The sequence below is a fragment of the Sebastes umbrosus genome, chromosome 20 (genome assembly GCF_015220745.1).
Source record: "Sebastes umbrosus isolate fSebUmb1 chromosome 20, fSebUmb1.pri, whole genome shotgun sequence".
In the NCBI taxonomy this organism is placed as follows: Eukaryota; Metazoa; Chordata; class Actinopteri; order Perciformes; family Sebastidae; genus Sebastes; species Sebastes umbrosus.
Genome location: NC_051288.1, coordinates 7,971,906 through 7,999,063, shown reverse-complemented (window position 1 = coordinate 7,999,063; position 27,158 = coordinate 7,971,906). Strand labels below are relative to the sequence as shown.

The following is a 27,158-nucleotide window of genomic DNA, read 5'->3' as shown; positions in this document are numbered from 1 at the left end:
TTGGTTTGCATTTGGCAGGCGTTCATCTCTTCCGTGCTCTGCATTTCATTCAGTCAATGGAAAAAACAGCTGGGCTACTGTAGAGGGATCCCTCCCTCTTGTGTAGCCGACTGTACCAAGCCAGCTTTTAGATGAGGTAATAAAAGTCTCCTCAATGTGTTCTCTCCAGGAGGACATCATGTACTTTACCACATGAATAATACAACTCTCTTGCAAACTTTCAGCTCACAACCAAGCTTTGCATTTGAACAGGAGAAATACATCCTCCTGTGTAATCAGAGCTTGAAATTGGACTATTCTTATGGCCTCCCCAAAATTGTTTGCCTCTGAAACTAAACATTCAGCAGCCCTAATGCACAATGAAATTTAACAGACTTGTAGAAATCAAAATACTGGAATTGGACTTCACTGATGTCAAATGAAGTTGAGTTACGAAAAAGGTTGAAGACTTGGCATAGGTTTGCATATGTTATATATATATATATATGCATATTTAAGCAAACTCGTTCACATTTTCTTTGAAAAGAAGTCATAATATTTCATCCCATTTTTAGATTAGCTGGAGTCATCACTGCCAAGATGGCGACAGCCGGGGACACCGGGACCCGCCCCCTTTGAGCTTAATTTTTGCTCTTCAGAAACCTATGAGTGACGTCACTGAGACTACGTCCTTATTTTATGCAGTCTACAGTTCCAAATGGGGTTCTGTGTCTCTCAGATGGTCCGAATAAGGCAGGGGTCAGCAACCTGCGGCTCCGGAGCCACATTCGGCTCTTTAGCTCCTCTCCAGTGGCTCTGTGTGGATGTATAAAAATGGAAATGAATATTGTTTTTTGTTTAAATTTTCATTTTTATTTACCATTGTTGTAGATCTATGGTAGGCTACGACGGAGTATTAGGGCCACATTGAGGGAAAAAATAAATCTGAGATTTCGAGAATAAAGTCATAAGTTTAAGAGAAAAAAGTTGTAGTATTATGAGAATAAAGTCATAATATTATAAAGTAGTAATTTTACGAGTTATTTTCTTTTTTCTCATAAAGTTATGACTTTATTCTCGTAATATTACAACTTTTTTTCTCGTAAAGTAATGACTTTATTCTCGTTATATTACGATTTTTTTTCACGTTAAGTTATGACTTTATTCTCGTAATATTACGACTTTTTTTTACTTAAAGTTAAGACTTTATTCTCGTAATATTACGACTTTTTTGCTCGTAAAGTTATGACTTTATTCTCATAATATTACAACTTCTTTTCTCGTAAAGTTATGACTTTATTCTCGTAATATTACGACTTTTTTTACGTTAAGTTTTGACTTTATTCTTGTAATATTACAACTTTTTTCTCGTAAAGTTATGACTTTATTCTCGTAATATTATGACTTTATTGTGGAAATCTCAGTTTTTTTCCCCCTCAATGTGACCTTAATACTCCGTAGTACTTTGGCCAACAGTGCATTACACTTATATACTATATACTTAGACAATAAGCTGTGTTACCTTCGTCACAATGCTCAAATGCTTTGCGGCTCCAGACAGATATATATTTATTTATTTTTTTTGCCTAAAATGTCTCTTTCGATAGTAAAGGCTAATGACACCTGGAATAAGGTAATGCACAGCAGCTTATAGGGCAGGTAAATTATCAAAATATTACAACTATTTATTCCTAAAATATCAGAGAACACAGATGTGTGGGATATACGTTGAATGTGTAAAACGTTTTGAATATCTTGCTGAAAGACATATTAGCAAATAAAGTCCAGAGGTTTATTTGAATTAATGCATAATTGGGGTGAATAGGAGCCACATGCACATTTAAAGAGGTTACTTCGCCAAACAAAAGATGATTTGCAGCAACCAACGCAAGTTAAAACACAATCGGAAGTGCTCAGAACACAAGGTGAATATTCTAGTGTTAGTGTCATGCACAGTAGCTCAACAACCTTCTGACTGCACACACACTTTTCACAATAAATTGTGACAGCAGGAAGCTCTTTACTGCCCAATTATGCTTTTCCGAAATCAGAGTCGGAGTTCAAAGCGGTATAAATAGACGGATCGTGCGGCGCAAACTGGAGGGCGTTTTCCGTCCACCGCAGTTGAAACCGTGGGGTTAATTAGGCAATCCCTCTCTGACTGCTACAACTGTTTTGATGCCTGGCTTCAAAACACAACTCTAGCGTGCCAGTTACATAATGAAAAACCATTCCAAAGGCTTGTCATATCACACGTCGACCCGCATGCTGTGCAGGAAAAACCTGCTGCCTGAAATTGAAAATAGACAAATAAAGACATTCATAATTTCTACGTTAGATAGCTTCCTGTTTCACACAGCCCCTTCACACAGCTGAATTATTCATTTGCTGCATTATTCAGCAAAGCGTTATTTATCCTTTCCTTGGGTTTTTAATCTTTGCCAGCAATGACTTTGTTCCAATATTAATGAAACCTGCCCTTTAACAAAGACATCATCTCTGGCAGGGGGAATGGGCTCAGAGCTCAAACAACCAGAATGTGCAATGACTTTGTCACAACGCTTCACTGCTGCAAAACTTACCTGTCTGCAGGCCTCAGGAGACACACGGGACTCTCCTACTTATTAGTTGACTACCGCTGCTGTCTTTCAGTCATGTATTTTTCATCTCATTTTCTCAAATGTTGATGTTAAATAATAAATGACGCTCTAATATTAAGATAGTGGCAATGTTTTTTTTTTTTTGGTTTCATATCCTGCATGTCATTGTTCCCTCTATGAACTCTTTCTGTCAGTTTTATTTATGCAGCTGCAAGTCTGTTTTTAAATTGTACTGAAAAGAGGCCATGTTCCCACAAATGAGTCATGTACTGTGCACTACTAAAAAGTCTTAGTTTTGAAGCTCTTTCTGGCTTTCAAAAACTAATTTGTCCGGTCCCTCCTAAATTTTCTATCATAACTCTCCGGCAACCTTCTAAAAAAGTGGCTGAATTACGAGAGAGCGAGAATGAGTTATGAACACCACACCTACTTGTTATTGTAGAAGCAGAGTGAGGGTTTCCGGACAGCAGATTATGAAATAGTCACGAAATGTATTGATTAGTGTACATGGACACAAATTTAATTTTTTTTTTTGTGATGGTCAGCATAAAATCAATTTGTATGTAATCCACATAATTGTGAACCGGGAAATATAGAGAGCGGCGAACACCACGTTGGGAGGAGGGCGGAGTGGAATGGTGGGTCAAAAAACACAGGACATTTGCTCAGGAAACTGGTGTTCTTGTCCCGCGTGAAACCAGAAGTCAGAGTTGATTTTTTTGTCACGTAACTTCCGTACTTAAGTTACATCGTTTCTGGAATTATTTTAACCCAAACCGCAATATTTTCCTAAACCTAACTAAGTAGTTTGTTGCCTAAGCCTAACCAAGTTGAACTTTTCCTAAGCCTAACTAAGTAGTTTGTTGCCTAGGTCTAACCAAGTCTATCTTTTCCTAAACTTAAGTAGTTTTGTTGCCGAAGCCTAACCAAGTCTATCTTTTCCTAAACTTAAGTAGTTTTGTTGCCGAAGCCTAACCAAGTCTATATTTTCCTAAGCCTAACTAAGTCGTTTGTTGCCTAAGCCTAACCAAGTCTATCTTTTCTTAAGCGTTACTAAGTAGTTTTGTTGCCGAAGCCTTACCAAGTCGATTTATTCCTAAGCCTAAATAAGTAGGTTTGTTGCCTAAGCCTAACCAAGTCGATTTATTCCTAAACCTAACTAAATAGTTTTATTTTGAAAAGACTGGAGCGGAAATTGACACCTGCGTCACGTGTTGCTGGACATTCATAGGAGAACTAACAAAAAATACATTGTTGAAAGTCACGCTGAGCGTAATTCGTGTCTATTCACACGAATTAAATAGATTAACTTTCGTGACTATTTCACAACCTGCCGTGAGACTGTGTTTTTCTGGTACTACTTCACCTACTTCCAAGGTGCATTGAAAAAGGGAAAAACAACTCCAGCAACACTCGTAGTATAAAGAAAAACTATATTGTAAGACCACGTTTAGGCTTGTGGCTTCATCGGGGTCATCCTAGTGAAGGCCACAACGGGGTTGACTTCCAGTGTAATAGAATATCAGAGCACATGTTTGTCTGGACTGAATGAAGCACTCCAGGAGAAGGGAGGATAACCATCCACCCCTCCAGCACTCTCTGCAGCTGACACACATGTGAGCTATGAGAGACCTGATGCACTCTGAGTATTTACTGGAGTTTTTGGAAGTGGGTGACCCAGTTCTCTAAGTCTGTCTCACATCTGGGCTGAATTTTGCATATCGAACCCATGAGTTATACTTACACGACATCTAAATCACACCTAATTAAGGACAGGATGTGAGGATGCACGAGGAGGGATTGCTGCTGCTACGCTCTTCAAGTCGGGCTAATGAAGTGGAGTGAAAAGCAATTCTCCTCATCATCAAAGCAATCCAACACTGAGAGTCTCATTCATGTGTTTTATGTGTGCAGGGCCAATTTCTGTGGGCGGAGCCAAAGAACTACAGGCACCACCGGTTGGCTGGCCAAGACTGATGGTATACAGTTCCTGAAACTGGGCACAAGTTCATTGTCTAATGCAATGGGAGAAGAAAAACATTAACAAGCGAAGTGATCGACAACAATGGCATTAGCTATAGAATCATACACATACTGCTTGAATGAGTCAATCTCTCCTTTAAAGGTGCTAAATTTCAAAATTCTGAGTATTTCTATTGCCTCCAGACTGGCAACAGGATTGTGAAAAATAATTATACAATTTATTAACAAAGAATATGATGAACAATGTACAAACACCAACTGAAAATTACTTTCTAACCGAAAGCGTGATTACACAACTTAATATGGCATAACCAATAGTAAAACACTCAAAATTAAAACTACTGCTTAAAAAGTGCAGCGAAAAAACAACCCGAAGGTATTCAACTTAAACCTACTGTTCCACAGAGACAGCGAACCATCAGGGTGTAAAACAATTTAACGCTACTGCTCCACAGAACGAAAACAATCTTATACACCACAAAGTTTGTCGACTTCGACGCACACACCCGTCAACCCCTGTACCATACTATTTTGTTCCCAACTATTACAGCTGTGATTTCAACGTGAAGTCAACGTTGATTTACATTGTGTCATTTTACTTTATTTGTTTTATCATTTACATACTGAACTAATGCGATGTATAAGATGCATAAGTTACGTAACAAGCATAACTATTTTACGTAACAAACTTACTTACTGGAAAAGATTGGATTGGGTTTTTCTATTTGATGATTTCTAACATCTAGTTTACTGTTGCTAGTTTCTCAAGATTACCAAGTCTGCATTTGATTAGTTATGTCTATGCAAATGTGCACAATGATGCGCCTACTGACAATACTGTGAGAAATGGTCACATCCACAATAGTATGCATGGTATTGAGGTCACTCCCTAAAGCGAAATGTGAAAGCAGCAGGTATTTGTCTCCAATTTAAGTGATGCACACTGTCAACGTGTGGTTATGGACATCAGAACCACCACAGTTACTGTTATTAAATATGTAGACTCATTATTTTGTTTTTGTAAGAATCTCTTTTTTATATCCTGGATGGATTATGCAACTTAAATAAAGTCGGTTATTAGGTCTGCAGGTAGCTGATGGTGAGTAAAATTACATTTTTCATGCTGTCCTGATGAATAATAAAACACATCTCCTGCTGCCTTCATGACACAGAAATAAAATAGCAATTATTTTTCTTATGCACAAGGGAATAATAATAATAATAATAAATAATACATGCAGTAGCAATATATATTGGGTGCACTTAAAACTTAAAAAAAAGTTTACTCGTGGGAAAAAATGCTCCAAACTCTTAACTACATTTACCAAACTGTCACTGAGAATGAGACAACCTGACATGACAAGCCATGATTGTTACCAATCTGAATCACACTCTCCAACAATGTATGATAAAATATTTCACTTGACATTTTGCGGCTCGGTGTGCATGACTTGGTCAAGTACAGTCACAATAATTGTATGTGCTGTTTAGCAGGCTTGGACGCAAGGACAATTTAATGTCAAAAACAAAACTGCATTGTTCATACATCATCATTTGCACCATGTTGCTCTGCACAAGGGCTTCATTTGGAGCCAGGAAATTACCAAAAAGGTAGAAAGTGCAAATGCAACTAGTTATGCTTAACAAGTGCACCCTAAAGTCTTGTGATTATATAAATATGCACTGCCTGACCATACATATGCAGTCTGTCAGGCTCCAGTAAGTCACCTTTTAAAAAGTGTTTATCCAACTCAGTCACCAGAATAAATATGCCACTGTTGTTTTGTCCAGTGTGAAAAAGCGAAGCCGGCGTAACGGCGGATCTTCTTTGCGGCAGTATGGAGGAATCTCTGTGTGAAAGGGGCTACTAATTGCAGACAGCTCCACCTCCCAGAGCGAGGATAAAGCTTATGTAATAACACAGAGGAGGCACCTCCTAACTGCTGGGAAACAGACTGGTGCCAATATCTGATCAACCATCAGCTCATCAGCCAATCCACTCAGCAAATACATGCATCGATGTATGAATGTTAGTATTACACCATTATTCTGACACAAAAAAACCCTTTCCTATCTTTTAGAGCTTTCCAGTACTTTTTCTACCATCCCTATACAACAGAATGATCAGGATGATCACATCACAAGTGTGTACTGTAGCTAAAAATAATGCTTGGAACGAAAACCATAGGTGCACTGATTTTAAGAGGGGAGATAAATTCCAATGTTTTATCATATCAAGATGGAGAAAACTTGGCAAGAAAAAAATCTATTTCTCAAGGAGTATGTATTACAAGCTTTGGCAGTTTTCTATTTTTATATGGTGAGGAAAATAGATAAAAGCAAAATGATGCACTAAGTAGGGGTTTAACAATTGGGTTTCACCTTGACCAGCATCTTTATTGGCAGCATCAAGTTTAACATCACATAAAATGTGGAAACAGAGTAAACACTATAGAACACAATGTAGAAGTGAGTAGCACCAGTAACACCAATAGAGTGAGACTTGCATCCATAGGTCTGTTGTCCCGGTGCATGAAGAGAGGTTTGCCTATGCCCCTCAGACACTACTAAATTGGATCACTGCCCTCTGCAACCCATTGCTGGAAGTACTGGGGGAAGCTGATGCTGTTGCCGAGCCAGCCTTGGGGAGGCTTTTGTTGCAACTTTGGATGGCGTGGGAGTCCGGGGTTGGTCCCATGTTCTTAACTCCCCTTTGGACTGAGCAAGGGGTCACTCATGGAAGAGGGACCCAAGATGCCAACTCCCATGTGCCCCATTGGAGCCCTCACCTGGCACCACTGCAAGAGTGCCACTTAGGACCTCCGAGGTGTTCAGGAGTCACACCTTCTGAACAGTGAAGGAGTCAAACTGACAGATGTGAAGCACTATGTTCTGGCAACACCCACGGCAGGAAAGACTGAAGCAAGCATAGGGGCCTTGATGCATAGAGATTGGGATGGCAATGACGAGCAAACATGTTCTGCGGCTGTCAATGACTGAGACAATGACTGTGGGTGGTGGCAGTGACGTGGAAAACCATCTAGCTGGTGGTGACAACGCAGAATACTCTGTGGTTGGCGGCAAAGCCAAGGAGGTGAAGCGCACCCCGTCTTTTGAGGTGTGGAGAGCCACTGCCTCAGGACCAATGTGTGTGGCTCTGGGTACATCCACCATGGCCTCCCACTGGGTCAGAAGGTCTAGCCTGGTGATGCAGGGGTCTTGTAGTTGGGTTGGTCCGAATGGTGGTCGACAACAAGGTGTTAAGGACCTTTTTTCTTGCAATCTGGCATAATGTGCCATTAAGGGTGCAGTGTGGTGCTTGGCCCCTCCGTGTGGTAACAACCGGATTGTTACACTCCATACCCCTGGTAACACTTGAACACATTTATATGGGCCACATTTAATGTAGAGACACATGGGATCTAGATTAATGAGGACAGTGGTCTTGGGGGAAGTAACTCTGTGGAAGAATGGTTCCGAGAATCAGGTTTGTCTCGTATTGTCATGACTGCTGTCCAGGGCACTGATTCTGGAGCTGTCCTGGGAGTTTCTCAATATTCAAGCTTCACCTCTTTGGACTCTGCAATAGAAATGGTCCGCCAGTGCCTACATTGGTATTTTGGCTTATTGAGATGTCAGGGGCGGCTGTGGCTCAGAGGTAGAGCGAGTTGTTCCCCGGCTCCTCCAATCATGTTGAATTGTCCTTGGGCAAGATACTGTACCCCAAATTGCTCCCAAGGGCTGTGCTGTCTGTTTGCGAATGAGTATTTAGATTAGATCCTGGTGAGCGGGTTGGCACCTTGTATGGCAGCTCCTGCCATCAGTGTGTGAATGTTGACGTGTAGTTTTGTGTGATTGAAAGACTAGAAAGGCGCTATATAAATGCAAATCCATTTACCATTTCTTGGAATATCTTCAAATGTTCCATACCCATAAAATATGTACAACCTAAACTAAAAGGTAATTTATGTAATGTAAGTCCATAAAACATAATTGATAAAAGTATTGAAATTGTAAAAAATAAATAAATAAATAAAAATCTGACATGTTTTCATAACATTTTACTAAATAAACACACAATATGTATTGATCCAAAATATTTTTAAACGTGGAACCATGAACAAAATATTTCTTAGCGCTCCATAAGTTATATGAACAATGTAAATTTTTTTATGAGCCAAATTCAAAGGCAATTTGATAATTTCATCTACAGTATCATTATTTCCCCAGTGCCTACATTAATATTTTTGCATCAAAAATTGCCGATTTAAACAGGATAATGCAAATAACGATCTCACGCGGTCGTTACGAGGCAATACTCTGGCACCACCGCACATTGTTATCCCATTTTGTAATGCACGTATCGTAGCGCAATGTAACGTCATCAAAAGTGTACAACATGATGACGCGAAAGACAGAATCCTTAGCTTTCTGCTGCAAAAAGTATGAATGTTCTAGCTAATATTTTTTTATTTTAGATTGATTTAAACAGGATCATGCAAACAATGATTTCCAGTGGCCATTAGCCTACTGGGCAATACTCTGGCACCACCGCGTGTTGTCACCATGTTTTGCACCGCATGTAATGTAACAATGTTATCATGAGCATACAACGCGATGAAGCAAAAGACAAAAGCTTTAGCTTTCTCCTACAAAAAGAATGAATGTTCTAGCTATTATGGCTTTTATTTTAGATCGATTTAAACAGGATCATGCAAACAACAATTTCTCACATCTTTTCCTCACTTCCACAGGTATTTTGCCTAATCTACATTATTACGAATAATGCAGTAATGTTTATATTAAAGTAAAGCTATTTCCACAACAGCCAGCTGCACCTTTTACTGTCCCACATTACATTCATGAAATCTGATCAAAATGGGTCATTAGATAATTTTAGGTTAATGACTTCCTATTGTAAACTATATTAGAGTATAATCAGTTAATAAAACACACTGGTCATATTTATCATGCAATAATTAAATTGCATCATATCCATCATATGGAGATGGATGCCATTGACACAGCTGTGCCACATTGTGAGTTCATTAATGAGCTCAATATTTCATTGGTTAAATCCAAGCTGAGGTGTTTGAGTCGCCGTGCAGGTCCGTGACAGATGGATAAATGTTCTCATAGAAGGAACTGTGTGCTAATAACACCACAGGTAACGTTTCTCCTTATGTTCTGCCCTCTTTCCCTGGCTGTCCTCCGCCTGCTGGGTCTTTTGGGTGATATGACGGCAGCCCCCGTCTCCTTCATTGCCACTTATTTCACATTACAGCCATCATCTGTGCAATTGGCTGTGTAATGCCAACGGCGGCTGCGGAAATCTCAAATGAGTCGTAATTGACCCGTAATAGCACTTTCATCTATATGAGCCTTCTGCCCAAATCCCAACATTGTTCCTCAGTGATACCAAGCGGCGGTTCCAGGAATGTTTAACTGGGGTGGCAAAGGGATGTGCGGAGATGGCCACAAGGCGCTGTTAATGTACCGACATTTTTTATGCATTTTTATTCTACTAATAACAGGCTAAAAGGTAAATTAATAGAGTGCTCCAGAGATGACATATTTTTGTAGGCCAACCAGGAAGTTAGCATCGCCCTGGGTTCCCTCAACAAGAAGCCAATGGGATTTTTCCATTTGGTTTTGGGTTTTTGCAGAAAATAAGATCTGTGGAAAACACACGTTTATGATACTTACACGTTTTGTTCAGCAAAATAATCTCCACAAATGGGTTCAAAGTTGTTTGACAATTGAATGAAAACACAGCTATAGTTGCATCATCAAATGTTTACTCAGCCCAGTCGCACGGCAATTCGTGAAATAGTCACAAAATTGGATGTATTGAGTCGTGTACATGATTTATTTGTCACGTAACTTCCGTACTTAAGTTACAGCACTTCATGTGTAATTTTAACCCAAACTACGATTTTTTCCTAAACCTAACTAAATAGTTTTATTTTGAAAAGACTGGAGCAGAAATTGACATGTGCGTCAGGTGTTGCTGGACATTCATAAAAAAAAAAAAATGCAAAATATATTTTTGAAAGTCCTGCAAAAGGAAAATTCGTGTCTCAGTACACGAATCAAATAGATACAATTTTGTGACTATTTCACGAACTGCCGCGATACTGTTTTATTTTACTTGACAGTCCTTTCAAAACGTATCCAAACAGCACCACAGCATTAACTCAGCCTTTGGGAACCACAACAATGTAGAACACATTTTGTGGACTGAATATGTTTTTGCTCTATTTTTTACTTTAATAGCTTTATTTCACTTTTTAGAAAATGCTGTTACTGCGTTGAATGTAAAGGGACAAAAAGAGAAAAAAAAAAGTTTCTACAACTTGCGATGCTTTTCTGCACTCTCATGTCACCCAATTCAACAAAACACTGCGGAGTCCACACTATGTGGAACTCAAACAGAACTCTTTTGTTGATGTGGCTTTTTGAATGCAATATGGAGAGTAAGAAATAGGGGTCATTTTATGGCTGGCACAGAATGCATCAAGAGTAGAGACTCCGTATGAGAAACTGAATTTGCTCTCGTCTGAGCAGCACAACTCAAGTCTCTGAATACAAATTGAGAGGGAGGGCTGAGGAGAATACTGCTCCGGCTCTTTTGATTCCACCAGGATTGCATGTGCCGTATTTCCAAGTGAAGTGCTCGCCGCTACCATTCTCTGCCCTTCCGTCCTCGCCTGCTATCTCACTTTCAATTATTAGTTTTCTTCCGCTTTTTTTTGCAGTGGAGAGGGGGGAGGTGCTGTGAAGAAGGAAAGGGTGAGGTGACCTGATATATATCAAATCAGCCCTAACAGAGGACAACTCATCGTCAGATTTCCTTTTGATTAGACCGGCGGAAGAGAAAAGCATCACAGGGCCAGAGGAGCACACAGGCCTGATAACGCGCAATCAGCGAGAACCACAGGTCAGCCTGTTCGTGTTTCTCTCAGGGTAATAGTGTTGAGGCTGCGCCACGCTTCCATATATATGAGTTGTTGTCTCGGTAATGAGGCTGTGCACACGGAACAAAGACGTGCTGCACGTAGAAGAACAAAAGAGGAGCAATGAGCAGCATATATGAGCATTCACTCCCACAATGCAGCATTGTTCCCCCGTGAGCGCTCTTTCTCACGGCTGTGCTTCAGAGGTCATGTTCAGCTTGTCTTACAATGTTTTATTGTTTTATTTATGTTGTTCTGTACCTTGACTGGAGTATTCCCATCCTGTCATCCAATGCCTTTAGGGCATTGCTCCACTATTATCGAGCACAGACATCCCAACTCGTCACATATACCACCGCTTGGCGTCACTTTAGGATTAGGCAACATAACCACTATAGTTGGGTTAAGGAAAGAAGGTTTAGGTTGGGCTTAAAACTACTACGTATGTACATTTCAGTTCAATTCATCCATCCATTATCTGTAACTGCTCATCCTATTCAGCATTGCGGGGGGGCTGGAGCCGATCCCAGCTGACATTGGGCGAAGGCTCAATTCAGAAGTTATCTCAAGATGGTTTTTCAGGAGGTCTAGACCATACTCTATAATCTAGAGTCCCAACAAGAGATCCCCATGAGCATGCATTCTTATGTGACAGTGGCAAGAAAAAAACTCCCCTTTAACGGGTAGAAACCTAGGGCAGAACCAGGCTCTGGGTGAGCGGCCCTCTGGGTGACGCACGAACAGCGGCCTCCTGGATGAAAGCTCTATGTTTGTTGGACCCATCCACTTGCCTACCTGCCCGCTTTGTGTGTCTTTTTGGCACACTTTCTTGGAGTGTTTACTGCTGCCGCCGACACATCCTCACTCCCAACTCGTCAAATACCACCGCTTGGTCAGTGCCCCTCAGCATCGGAGACCGACGCACGGGGTACCCCTCTTGAGTTATTTTGGGAAGGATCGGGGACGGCGTGTCAATATACGCTCGTTATATGCGTAGTGTCTTTTCAAAATATTTTTCACAGGCCGTAAGGTTTAGGCAACTTCGGTAACCTCAAGGTAACGTCACTGACTAGTGACTCACGTGACACACGAGACTGACGATACTAACAACTCATGTGACTACTAACTCGCGTGACTCATGGGACTGACGATACTGACAAGTCGTGACTACTAACTCGCGTGACTCATGGGACTGACAATACCGTCAAGTCATGTGACTAACGACTGATGTGACTCACGGGACTGACGGTACTAACGACTCACGTGACTACCGACTCATGGGACTGACGATACCATCAAGTTACGTGACTAGCGACTCATGTGACTCACAGGGCTGTCGATACTACCGACTCACGTGACTTCCGTGACTGGCGTGACTGGTGATACCAACAAGTCATGTAACTTGACTTACCGTGACAAAATAAATCCATCCATCCCATCCACCACCCCTCCCGCCCGCTCTTAGCAGACTGGAGATTGGAGTTGAAAGCCTGGTTCTCACATACTGTTGCTAAAGGGTGCCAGTTTCCAATGATGAAGGGCACTTACCAAACGGCGGTATTTGACGAGTTAGGAGTGAGAACAGGGTTGTTGCCACAGATGGGTTTACAATGTAGTTAATGGAACACCCAGTGCGTTTCATACCGGCGCAAAAGGATGCACCTGTGCGGCGGTACCTAACACCGACTGTGACGTGAAAGGTATTTAACGCCCTGGGAATGAGAACAAACTGGCACAGATAGTAAATCCAGCTTGTGGACTTAGGAAATACCGCAGCTCCTTTTCCCTACTTTCCAATTAAGATTCGTTGGAAACAAAAGAATATCATAGAATGACCTGTCACAGATGCTTTGCAAATCTAGGTCTTCTGAAATTCAGTGTTGAAATGCTAAAGCAGAAATCCCTTCCTGAGGCTTTTAATATTTAAGAATCTACTTAGTCACCCCTGTCTCTGCCTCACAGTGAGCATGAAAGAGCTTACTAATCAAAAGCGTCTCCCCCACGTGGCCTGATTCTGGTGATTATAATGATGTTTATGTCACTTAGTCATTCCCTTCACTCACACACTTTTCATGCATGTTTTATATTTTCTTTTTAGCTCTTCTAGTTTTAGAGCCTCAGCAGACATTTGGAATAGTTGATTCCACATTTGTGAAACTGAGCGTGAGGATCATCTCCTCACTCAGCAGTGCAGTGATTACAGATCTGCTTATTTGAAGCTGACTGGAGATATCCTGACACCAGAGCAGTAATCACCTTTGATGTTGACTGCCACTGTTCATTGCCATATCTGGGGACTACTGGCTGCGACTGCATGCATTCAAGCGGCTTTGTGGACTGTCCAACCAAGGGAAATAAGTCACTGGACCTGCTGTGTGAATAGCTGTGCAGAATTCCATGGAAACCTATGTAATAGTTGGGTTATTTCAGTCTGGACCAAAATACATGACTGAACGACCACCATTGCCATGCCTAGAGCCATGCAGCTAGCATGGCTAATAACAAAAAAACAAAAAAAGGTTTACGTTTTTTGTTAACAATTGTTTTTATATTTCTTATGGATTGAACATACTGCATACTGAGATTTCACTACAGCCTGATCTCACAGAAATGCATGAAATGGCGTAATGGCCTGGGCTTTCATCGAGGAGACAGGTGTTCGTGTTCCGTGTGAAACCAAAAGTCAACATTGACTTATTTTAAGCTACGTAGGCTGTGTAAGAAGTTACATAACAAACGTAGTTCTTTTAACTCAATGATCTTTTTAAATTGGTAGGCTACTTAAAGCTGAAGTACGCGAGATTGGAGCCAATATGATTAAAAACGATTGTTATAAAACGGTCGCTATATCCTTACAGCAGTACATGAAACCGGTAACCTGGAAAAAAAATATGTGTCTCTGTGTCCTCCGGTGCTCCTAACGGCATCTGCAAGATTTCACAGACTGGAGGAAAACAAGCAGTAAGAGCTGATCTGAGGTCTGCTGTCCATCTGCTGTCTACGGCTGTCAATCACTCGTGAACTCCAACCAAACGGTCAAACTAGGCAGCGCTGATCAAATATGAATCAATATTATGTTACGTTAATGCCTATTTCTCTCCTCAAATGTTTTCAGAATCATCTTGTAGTGCACGGTTTAGCTGTAAAATGAGAAAGTTTGTGACTCGATGAGACATGATGAGATCTCTTGAAGGAACGCCAAGTACCGGTCACATGACCGGAGCACAGCCAATAGGAACGCTCTCTCTCTGAAATGACCTGCGGTTGGCCAAAGTCTCCCGTCCCGGGCTAGATTTTCTAAAGCCTGAAAACAGAGCCATGAGGAGGTGCAGAAGTCTAGTTATCTCTCAGAACACTTGAATTATAATATGCTGAAAGGTTATTATGGAATTTTTTGCAAAATGATGCCAAAAATATACTGCCACTTCAAGAAGTTACGTGACAAACAATTCTTTTAACCCAAACCATGATCTTTTTAAATTACATAAGTTACGTAAGAAGTTATGAAATTGTTGTGACACAACATGAAATTTGGACACAAAGTGCATCACTTTGGTAGTATTTTTCAATTGCCAACACCCTAAAATGACACATAATGAACAATTTTTTAAACTGACAATCAGAGAGCAGAACCTCAGTTCAAGTCTCCAAAACTCTGAATGCATTTTCTGCATTCTGAGTTTATATGGTTTTGAATTAAGTTGTTTGCCTTTGCAAGAGATGTAAGGTATTTTGTTTATATTGTTTTTTGTTTTTGCCTGTAGAGTTTCGAGAAAGAGCGCCCTAGTGTCAGAAATTGTGTTTTAGCAATGGCAAAAAACTATAAGTGTGCAATAACCTGTATTGTATACACCAAACACCAAGGTAAATTCCTTGTGAAGTGAAGGCAATAAACCTTATTCCCTATTCTACATGCCCTGAACACTGTGTTTTCCATTTTTTGATGTAGTGTGTAATGACTGCTCAGTCGTGTCTGACTGTCTGTGATCTGAAAGCACAGATAAAACGATTTTGAGGCGATTGTTGTAATTTGCCGGAAGAGTCAGAGGTTTTGTGAATGCAGTTTGAAGATTTGTTTTTTTGTATTTACAGTTTTGAGGAAAAGGGTGGAAGGTTTCAAGACGTGCTTTAACAATTGTGGAAAACTGTTAGCACTGGCCATTATCTGAATATTAGATTTCATTTAAGAATTTAGAATAAGTACTTTCATCTTGGTATCCATGGAAACCAACCCATTACTATTGATTGAGGCACAGGAGCTGAAAGAGAAAAATGCGTCTCCTGTGTTTCATATTACACAGATTTAATAGACGGGAGTATAATATAATATAAGAAATAATTGTGTCTAATCGCGGTACATACCTGTCAGAGTGATGTTATGTATTACTGTGTGAGCCTGTGTGTGTGTGTGTGTGTTTATGTGTGTGTGATTTAGCTCTCAGACGTGTTGAGGTGATCAGCCGGCCGATGTGATTGAGCAGGATAATTGTTCTGCCGATGGGATTGATTTGGAAGCGCTCCAGAGGGACTCAGTATCGGACAGAGTGCAGCGGTGGGATATGGATGATAGAGGAGTGGAAACAGCTACTGTGGAGCTCATTCATTATGGTGTCATTTCATGTCTGATAGCAGATTTAGTTTAAGTTACACAGACATTTTTACCCCAAGACAAGTAAGCTGGTTGAGTTAACAGAGTTACCAGCGTTCTGTGTTTTCACCATTTGAGTAAATTCCATATCCAAACTAGGGCTGTCAAAGTTAACGCGATAATAACGCAAATTTGTTTTAGGGCATTAATGCAACTTCAGTTTTAAAGCTGGAGTGAAGATGCTGAAAAACTGGAAAACCTTAAATATCTATTGCCTACTAGCTTCTCAAGAAGGAGGTTAAATACCGCTCCAACATAGGCTGAATTTTGGCAAGAAAAAACTGTCATGGCCATTTTTAAAGGGGTCCCTTGACCTCTGACCTCAAGATATGTGAATGAAAATGGGTTCTATGGGTACCCACGAGTCTCCCCTTTACAGACATGCCCACTTAATGATAATCACATGCAGTTTGGGGCAAGTCATAGTCAAGTCAGCACACTGCAGACTGACAGCTGTTGCCTGTAGGCAAACCTGTGAGGGTTTCTGGACAATATTTGTCATTGTTTTGTGTTGTTAATTGATTCCCAATAATAAATATATACATACATTTGCATAAAGCAGCATATTTGTCCACTTCCATGTTGATAAGAGTATTAAATACTTGACAAATCTCCCTTTAAAGTACATTTTGAACAGATAAAAAATGTGTGATTAATTTACAATTAATCTCAATTAATCATGGATCAATAGCGATTCAATATTTTAATCGATTGACAGCCCTAAAAAATTTACAATGTACAAACACTGTTAGAAGTCATGCATTCAAAATGTTACTCAAGTAAAAGCACAAACATATTAGCATCAAAATATACTTATAGGAAAAGTACTCATTGTGAAGAATGGCCCATTCCAGATTAATATATTTAACTAATATATACATACATTTGCATAAAACAAACATATTTGCCCACTCCCGTGTTGATAAGGTTGTTAAATACTTGACAAATCTCCATTTAAGGTACATTTTGAACAAATAAAAAAAATGTCTCAATAGAAATACCCATAGACTTGTCCCTTAAGATGCAGCAACCTATACGCCATAGGCCACACATACACACTGCTGTAATGTGATTTATCCACCCGGCTCCATTCAGCCAGGCGGGAGCTATCCAGTGTTTCTCTGTCTGCTTCGTGTCACAGTGACTTGGGTCCTTGGTATAGAATGAAGACAAATTCGTCAGGCTTCAGTGGCCACTGCCATCAGGCAGGGTGGCACGGCGGGGAAAACAGCACACTCAGCAACAACCTTCATTCTGCACACGACACACACACCACCCCTTATAAACGCGGTGCGGAGGCAAATGAAGACATCTGTTTGTGTGCGTGTGACAGTGTGTGTTTATGCATGAAGCTGTGAAGGAGTTTGACAAATGAGGAACAGATAAACAAAAAAAAAAAGAGCTGTATAGGGGAGTAACCCTGCTTCTGTTTCCAGATGTTTCTTTCAGAATAAAAGCATCTTGGTCCGCCATCTTCCCATCTCTCTCTCTCTCCCTCAAGCACAACAAATTGAGATAAATCAGGTCAAGGAGATTGTGGACAGTTGCTCAGCTATAATGACTTACAGCTCATCAACATCATCCACCTTGCAACACAACACCCCTGTTAATAAAATGAACGCTATCCTCCTCCACATCTCTCCCTGGGGCTCTGTGATAAGGGGTAATTGCCTCTTTGCTTATCTGAGGGCTAAGATTAGCAGGATGGTATGGTCCTGAGCCTCCCCCCCCCCTGGACTAGCAGTGAAACCAGATAACTTTGCCTCAGGGACAGAAGAGACAGCATGGGCAAAAAGACATGGGGCCCAAACCCAATATCCACACTCACGGACTTTGAGGCGCGTTCCCACAAAGTCCGTTTAGGGTTTAGGGCTCATCACATATGTGATCACATATCACCAGTTTTGGCCTCCCTCCACGGGCTTTCATGTCCCTTTCTGGATTGATTTTAAGATTTTATCACTTGTTTTGAACAAGCTAGCAGAACTATTTCACCTTAATACCTTCATACCAGTTAGAGCACTGAGGTCGACCAATCAGATGCTCCTGGATGTCCCCAGAACTAGATTCTAAAACGGAGGAGACAGAGCCTTTGCGGTGGCCGCCCCTAATCTCTGGAACAGCATACCTTTTCATATTAAAACAGCTCAGACTATAGAATCATTCAAGTCGCTGCTGTAGACTCACCTCTTCTCGCTGGCGTTTATCTTCTGTTGTGCTGCAACTATTTAACTGCTATTATGTGCACATTATGTTTGTTGTTTTACTCTGTTCTTATTGTTGTTGCTTTGTATTATGTACATTTTCAGCACTTTGGTCAATTGTGGTTGTTTTTTTAAGTGTGCTTTATAAATAAAGTTTCACTTGACTTGACTTGACTTGATATTTTGAGCCCTTTATGAACACTTTCCATAAGTCTGCATTCTGCCTGAGGGAATTTCTCACAGTTCATGGCTTTGTGACGTTAAACACAGGGTTACCAGTGGAAGCCCGGAGGCGTTTAAAAAAAAAAAAAAAAAAGATAAACAAAGAGAATGGCACATGGGTGTTCAGCATGGCATATTAGATTTCCACAGAAACATAGCATCACCCTGGGTTCCCTCGACAAAAAGCCAATGAGATTTTTCCATTCGATTTTGAAATATTTCAGAAAATAAGCTCTGTGGAAAACAAAAAATGCAATCGCCAGAAGTAAAATGCTAACTTTATATGAACTACACCACGGTCGCATGAGCGTGAGTATAAACAACGAGGCTGTAAAGGCGGACGAGTCGGCGTGATGACGTTTAGTAGTCTCGTTTAGCCACTTGTTGGCAACGACACATGAAGGCAAAATTCCCCAGAGGGATATTTACTGATTTACTAATATCGTAGACCAAGACGTTAAATCTCTTCAGCTTGTGTTAACCACAGACCTTATTTCAGGCATCTAACTAAAAACCCTTTCAATAAAGCCATTGACTTCAAGACAAGGGAACCGGAAGTGCTAAAATGATAACTCATTTCTGTGTTTTAGGACTCTATTAACCTTAAGGATTTAAGATGGTACATAAAAACACATGAAATCAGAGGAATGCAAGCATTTGACTATATTACACACCTGGTTTATTTATCAACAATTGTTTTTGTAATTTCACTTATTTGTGTAGTTTTGACAAAAACGAGTAAATTGATTATTTGAGAAAAAAGCTATCGCTCCTCTCGTAAGGCTGTTAAGATGTTCAAATCAGGCAGTATGAAATGTAAAATACAAACCCATAATTGGCTCCGTCAAAGTAGTCAAGCCAAACATGTACATGCTCCTTTTTTCCTTTACTAAGTCGTCAGTTGGTACAAAGAAGCAACCTGTGTGACTCTGTATGATGGATGATACCTGCAGCTTGGGAATCAACGGCAACTGTGAACGAGCCAAACAAGCCCGAACAATTGTCAATTTAATTATACTTTGGTAAGACGGAATAAAAGGACACAAAAGGAGCACGCAGAGTATGGGAGAGAAGAATAAATAGATCAACAGAGACAGATAAACATGAACATTATCTGTCAGCATGAAATTGGGTCTCGTTTTTTCTTCGGCCTTTTGTCATTGCTCTTTGACGTTATGAGGGCTGTAACGGCCTGTAAATGGCTGGAGACGTCATCGCAGCTCATTTCACAGATCCAGAGTTGTGTTTCTGTATTCAAGCTCATGTATAGCCCCATATATAAAAGAAGCATTAAAGGAAGAAATAAAAAGGGTACAGTGGATACTGTACTTCTGTATCACTTGCCAGATGGCAGTAGGGTGAACAGGCTATGGCTGGGCTGAGTATTGCCTTTTTGTGTCCTTTGGGCTCTGCGCAGGCACCTCACCTCACTGATATCGCTGCTGCTTGGTAAATGGTACCAATGATGTTCTGGGCGGTTTTAATCATCTGCTGCAGATTTGCCGTGCAAATCCCATACCAGTTGTAATGTTTCCTGTCAGGATGCTTTCATTGCTCCTCTGTAAAAGTTAACAAGAACCTGGCACGGGCTATTTGCTTTCTTACCCAAATGGAGATGTGTGGTGTCGTGATGATATTTTTTATAATAACTCATTCAATAGAACCTTGGGAAATTAAATGAAACTCAATGTGCCACTATCCTGTAATGTGGCAACAGAAGCAGCTGTTTGGTAAAGTGTTACTTAATCTCGCTTTGAGGCAAAACAGAGAGAATCTTCCAAATCAGAATCTCTCTACAAAGTTTCCCTGACCTCTCTAGCACACACTCACCTTTGCTGCAGCTTTAGTAGTATTCAGCACACGCGCATGCACACGCATACACAAAATGGGCTTTTGCAATTTTAAATTCATGACTAAATCATAGAGTGAATTAAAATGTGGCGTGTCCGTACTCAAAAGAGCTTTGGGCACTAATATTCACACTTTAAATGGTTTTACACTTTAATTGCTCACTGTTGATAGGTTGAGGTTCGGACTAACACAGTGTAACCTGAACACACACACAGAACCACACACACACACACACAGGGGCAGAGAAATGACTCGATAGAGTAATCTAAATTTGAGTCAGATACTGAAAGGGGTTGTTAGTCAGCAGACTGGGGGGGGCTTTATGAAGCAGAAAAGGACTAAGAGCCACCTACATGCCGGCCTTGCAAGACTGCATGCACTGCATTTGTATGCAGCGACTGGTGGCGACCCAAATTAAAAAGGAATGTATTACACAGGATTTTACACTTGGCCAACCAGGCTGAAGAAAACTCATCAATCCACAGAGTAAGAGATAACTCCAGAGGGAGGACGGTGGGGTGTGTGTGTGTATGGGGGAGGAGGGGTACTTGCTTCCTCTTGTTTTCTGACCTTCTGAAAAACATGAACACAAATCCAACTATGCACAGATATTTTCCATTATCTTTCTTTCTACATAAGTGTGACCCTGAAATGCTCAATACATCTTTTACGGTCAACACATTCTTCTTTATATCAAATTCAAATATCAGTACTGCAGCCTATGCAAGGTCCACAGTCAGTTTATAATGTTTTGTTTGTTGGGACTGCACTCTGGAATTGTAGGTCTTGACCTCAGACTTGACCCTGGGACTTGTTGGTCTTGATTCATGACAGGACTTTGGACTTGTTGATTGTGACTTGGGACTGGACTTGGGATACATTCCTGACTTGGGACTTGTTGGTCTTGACTTGGGACTGGACATGGGATTTGTTGTTCTTAACTCGGATCTAAACCCAGGGCTTGTTGATCATGACTTGGGACTATACTCAGGGCTTGTTGATCATGACTTGGGACTATACTCAGGCTTTGTTGATCTTGACTTGGGATTGGGTTCTGCACCTGTTGGTCTTGACTGGGTACTTGACTTGATTTGGGACTTGACTTAGGACTTCTTAGTCTTGACTTGGGACTTGTCTGCCTTGACTTGGGACTTGACTCTGAATTTGTTGGTCTCGACTTATGACAGGACTAGGGACCCGGGACTTGTCGGTCTTGACTTGGGAATGGACATGGTATGTGTTGGTCTTGACTTGCGTCTTGACTTGGGACTTATTGGCCTTGATTTACGACCAGACGCAGGAATAGTTGGTCTTGACTTGGGTTCTTGTTGGTCTTGCTTTCGGACTAGACTCTGGATTTGTTTTTTTGAATGGGGACTGGACTTGGGATTTGTTAGTCTTAACTTGGGTCTGAACTCAGGGCTTATTGGTCTTGATTTAGGACTAATTCTTATGGGGATATGCACAGCTAAAGGAATCAAAGTATTATTCAAGGAGTTCTAGATGGGTGGCTGGAGGGGTGAATAGGGCCCCACCAGGGCTCCCCAGTAAGTTAATCCATTCATGGGCAACTATTCGATCAATTGATAGACTAGAAGACGTCATTGAAAGTTAGGCTCCAACTCCTCATGGCTTTTGAGGTTAAACACTTTGTGTTATAGCTGCTATAAATCAATTTCCTCCATGTGCCCTGAATTCCACTTCCCATTAATTAAAAAGGATTTGTGAGAATTAATTGGTGTGCCTTGTAAGCCACCTTATCAAATGTAAATTGCTTATTGAGGCAAAGTAATTAAAAGGAAACCCACACCCCAGGAGCTCCATCTGTTGTGTTAAGGACCTCTACACACTAAGACAACAGGTTAGGGGCAATGCACACTGCAAGATTTTTTGATATGATGTCGACTCTATTAAGTCAGCCCACACAAATGGTAGGAGATCGGGGGCGAAACACTCCCCTCTCAGGTTTTGCTTCAGGGTTGTCTCCCAGCTCCTCGATCTTTAAAAGACGCTACAATAGCAGTTTAATTAGTTGAAGAAATCTTGTTGTGTCAATCAACCCTGAGGGACAAACAACTGCACACACATGCAAGGATACAGTGGTGTATAAAAGTTCCAACGTGAGATTGCAAATATTCAACACCTCCATATACAGATGTGAATACTTAATATGTATTGGCATACATAAATTAAACAAAATATTTTATAATATTTGTCACAACTGTGACGCTGCTTCCTGTGACGCACATCACAATTTCTTTGACATCAACAACCGTTATCTTCACTCTTCCTATCTTCACTTCAATCTACTCTTGTTACTTTCTCTCCATGTGAGTGAGTTCATATCATTCTAGACTTGTTACATTTATTTTTAAATTGATCTTAGTGATAGCCATAGGCTCTATTGCTGCCATGTTAGCCTAACTCTGGTTCTAGCCTTGCCTACTAGCTTAGCCTATTTAATCTTGCTTTCTGTTTGGATGTTTGTGTCCACTGTTGCACTGTTGCAGACAGGGTGTCTCTATTAGAGAGACGTGTCCATCGGTTAGTACAGGTCATCCCCATAGATTTTTAAAGAGAACTGGATACAGCGTTGGAGGTGGGGCCCCGTTCATTCCTATGAAAGTTGCTCAGTGGCACATGAAGCCTAAATGGCTCGACTTCCGTCTGGGAAAGCACCCGGATCTCGGGCACATAGAACATGCGCAGTAGAGTCCGCTCGGTCACATGACTCGGTCACGGGGTCCCAACGTCACGCCGTCGTCACAGCATACGCTCCAGCCTCGGCTGGGTCTCATTCACATGAACGGAGGAAGGGAAATAACTCTGGATTCGGCTATTTCGGCTAGTTCATTTTACAACTTAATTACAATTTTTTTTTTTAAATAAGGGATATTTAGGTGTTCGTACTTGAAAGTTGATTCACCTAAAAAAAGACGATATGCGGAGTTACAGACGTCTCTTTCCCAATGTAAGCCTATGGGAAAAAATATTTTTGGGCCCAATGCATCACGTGACGGACACGGAAGTTGCAGTACCGCTGTTTGGCCAGTGCAAAAATTGGGATCGACGACCGGCGCTCTTCCTGGGGGCTTGATCATCACTGCTAACATTTGCCCTGTTTCCCGAAGGAGCCGTGGATCAAACCGCTGACCTTCCAGTTGGTGGATGACCCGCCCTAACTACTGAGCTAAAGCTGCCCCAAAAACAACTCACACTAGTAATAGGGGACTCTTCACAGTGAAGTAAGTATGACGGAAATTAAAGCCCAGAGATTACAAAGCCAGAATGCAGCCAAGAGTGTGCAATGCAGTTACTCCAGTTTGGTTTAGTTTTTAATTATGTTTTGTAGTTACTGCAGTTTGATATGCTGTTTTCAAAGAAAGTATTTTATGGCACAAAACTTTTTACATTAATTATGCCATAAAACATTCAGTAATTTTTACAGGGCTGATGGGGCCAGGGTAATTGGAGGCATCTTCATTCCTGCCAGGTGGCTCCACCCACTCCCTTATGACAGTATTGGGAGCAGGTGTGTGAAGCCACTCACTTGGAGCTGATCTCCTCATCAGGGGAGGATAGAGGACAGTCAGAGTTTATTTTGGTTGGCAAAAAAGTTAGAGTGAGTAGCTCTCAGTCTCAATTCTGACCAAGTATGTGGTTACTGTGCTTCGTCTCATGTGTTTATCCTGAATCACAAAGTGAAGCTTCACGTTAGCTCTGGCTCAGCACTAAATCAGCTATCATTATTACATTTTCCTGATCATTACATCACTGCCGCTGGTTGCGTTAGCTCCTTCCTACTTCACACTGCTGTTACTAGCCGTGCTGATTGATTCTTTCAACTATTTCTCCCACCCCTATGCTTGGTAATGGCATCACTTACCTGATGCATGAGGGATTTCTTGCCATGAATGAAGTTTGATTTAAAAAACACAACTTCAGTATTTTCTAGTGGCATTCTTTAATATTTTATTTATAGAGTTTAATTTTAATAGAACGCCTCTTGGAGGTGGACAAATCTAATCATACAGAATAATTTATCCTCTGACCAGTTTTACTGTATGTCTGAGTGATTGTATGGGAGTGTATCGTGGTCTTTGTAGTGCATCACATACAGCCATTTGAGGGAGTTACATCAGGAAATGACCTGTCGAATGCAGCTCAATCGTCCCTACACCTCTGATCTTTAATGGTGGCCTGCAAATCTGATAAAACCAGTTGTTGAACTGTACAGTTTTCATTTATTTCAATGTGCTTTATTGTCTTAATCTATATAAAAACAAGTTGTTGCCACAGAGCCTGAAATGTAAACTGCAGATATCTTTCTCAGGAAACTGAAATAGAGTTTGTGGGGGAAAAAATCTGATTTGAATTTCTGGCATTCAACCCTAAAGACACTTATGTATAAGCCTTTGATTGCTGAAAGTAAACCCCTCCCAGGTTGCTAAAGCACTCAACTTTACAATACATCTCATTAAGAAAAAAGAAAATCATGACTTGATGACTTCAGTATCTTCAATGGGAGCTAAACAAAAAGGATTTGCCAACAAAATGTTAGCACTGGATGCCAACTTATGTCTCTATGTGACAAGGCAGCCCGGTCGCACATCAGTTCGTGAAATAGTCATGAAATGTAATGCATTGATTCGTGTACATAAACACAAATTTCACTTTGTTTTTCGTGATGGTCGGCACAAAATTAATTTGTATGTAATCCACGTTATTGTGAACTGAGAAGTATAAAGAGCGCCACATAGGGAGGACGTGTTCAAAAAACACAGGACTTTTGCCCAGGAGACCGGTCATCGTGTCCTGTGTGAAACCAGAATTCAAAGTTGGTTTATTTTTTGCGTAACTTCCGTATTTAAATTACAGCACTTCCAGATTTATTTTAACCCAAAACGCGATCTTTTCCTAAAGCTAAATAAGTTGTATTTGTCGCGTAACTTCCGTGTTATTTTAACCCAAACCGCGACATTTTCATAAAGTTAATAAGTCGTTTTTAATCACGTGAATTCCGTAATTAAGTTAGGCCACTTCCGGTGTCATTTTAACAAAAAACGTGATTTTTCCTAAAGCTAAATAAGTAGTTTTATCACTTAAGCGTAACCAAGTCCATCTTTTTCTAAACTTAACTGAGTAGTTTTATTTTGAAAGGACTAGAGCGGAAATTGAAATGTGCGTCACGTGTTACTGGACATTCATAAGAAAAGGCACAACAAATGCGTTGTTGAAAGTCGTGCTGAGCGTCACGAAAAAAAGGGGAAATCTGTGTTTATGTTACTAATTTTGTGACTATTTCAAGAACTCCCGTGACACTGTGTTGGCATATAATGTGCACCCATCAGAGTCATGCATGTCAAAAACACTTGGGAAAGAAATCTCCATAATTTAATATATTTTTTTTACAATATTGCATTCCTGAGCAGCAGTTTCCTAAAATGAAGTGAGGAGCTCCTCACAGCCGCTCCTCTTATGAGAGCTGATGCAGCTTGAATGTTATGTGCATAATTAACTCCAAAGAAGCTATTCCTCGCCTCTTTTATGATTTCGAATAATTAATACCGTATTTCAGTGCGAGTTTGACTTTAACACGAAGAGAATGGAAGGTCAAAGAAATTTTGTGGGATACGAGCATGTCCACTGTGGAATTATTCAAATATTCAAATGAACGCTATTTTTTCCTATTCTGTATTCGTTGCTGTTACAGTCTTCATTCATCAAGTTCTCCTCCCTGGACCTGTACACTAACACTACCCCCGTCTACCCCCCCAAGGGTGAGAGGAGAGAGATATCATTTTCTATCATAAAAACTGCCATCGGCTCAGTGTACATAATCGATGACGGCTGAGCTGCCTCTTTCATCCCTGCAGCATTGTTAGGCCATGCCAGAGAGAGACACATGACAGCCTTTCTCACGGGATGTGCAATTCTGCATGTGAAATGAATGAAATAAAAAAAAATAAAAAAAATGAATGATTGCTCAAATTAAAGGTAATTAAGAGAAGGGCATGTTCGGTGGAAAGCATTAACTCACATGGCTCAAAATTTCCCGCTGATTGCTGCCGGCTATGTTGGAGCTGCGGAGACGTTCCCGATTCAAACCACTGAGCCGAGGATTCCCGGTAGACCCCCAGTGCTAGCACAGCTCATCATGAGGTCATTCTCTCTCCCAGGGGCCAAGGGTCATTAGTTAAAGTATAGCTGCTGGCTACGCTGCCTCCAGCATGGGTCATCAAAGGGCATCCCTGACGTGCCCCACTCCCACTGACTCCCTATAGCAGCCTGCTCTTGTTCTTTATATTCTGAATATGCAAGGCCTATTATTTTACTGTACATACAGAGGGATGAAAGACCTAGGTAACGTGGATGGACTGCCAAATACATACAAATGTAATGCAATAGTACAGCCGCCCCCACCCCCCCATGAACCCACTGCAGGAAAATATCTCACCAACAGGTCAAAAGATTCAGGTTATGTTCGAGAGAAGAGATTAACTAGTATAAAAGCACCGCCTACTGACCAATAAGTTCTCTTGGAAAATGGTATCACCATTTCTAGAAGATCCTATGGAGTTAGGTGCACGGATCGTAAGAGGGTCTCTTAGGAGAGCAAGAGTCTTCAAGGATCGGCAAAATCCTCTGGCTTTCCCTGATGATTTTTTTTTTCCCCCTGATGAGCGATACAGATTCTCATCTGAGGGACTCTTGG

At 40.9% G+C, this 27,158-nt stretch overlaps 1 long non-coding RNA gene across 1 annotated transcript; it reads left to right on the top strand.

The window, feature by feature from the left end:
- The first annotated feature begins 3,045 nt into the window (after nt 1-3,045).
- LOC119479587 lies at nt 3,046-25,700 on the top strand. Its single transcript, XR_005204714.1, has 3 exons — nt 3,046-3,389; nt 19,401-19,408; nt 25,604-25,700. It is a non-coding gene; the product is annotated as an uncharacterized LOC119479587 (long non-coding RNA).
- The last annotated feature ends 1,458 nt before the right edge of the window (nt 25,701-27,158 follow it).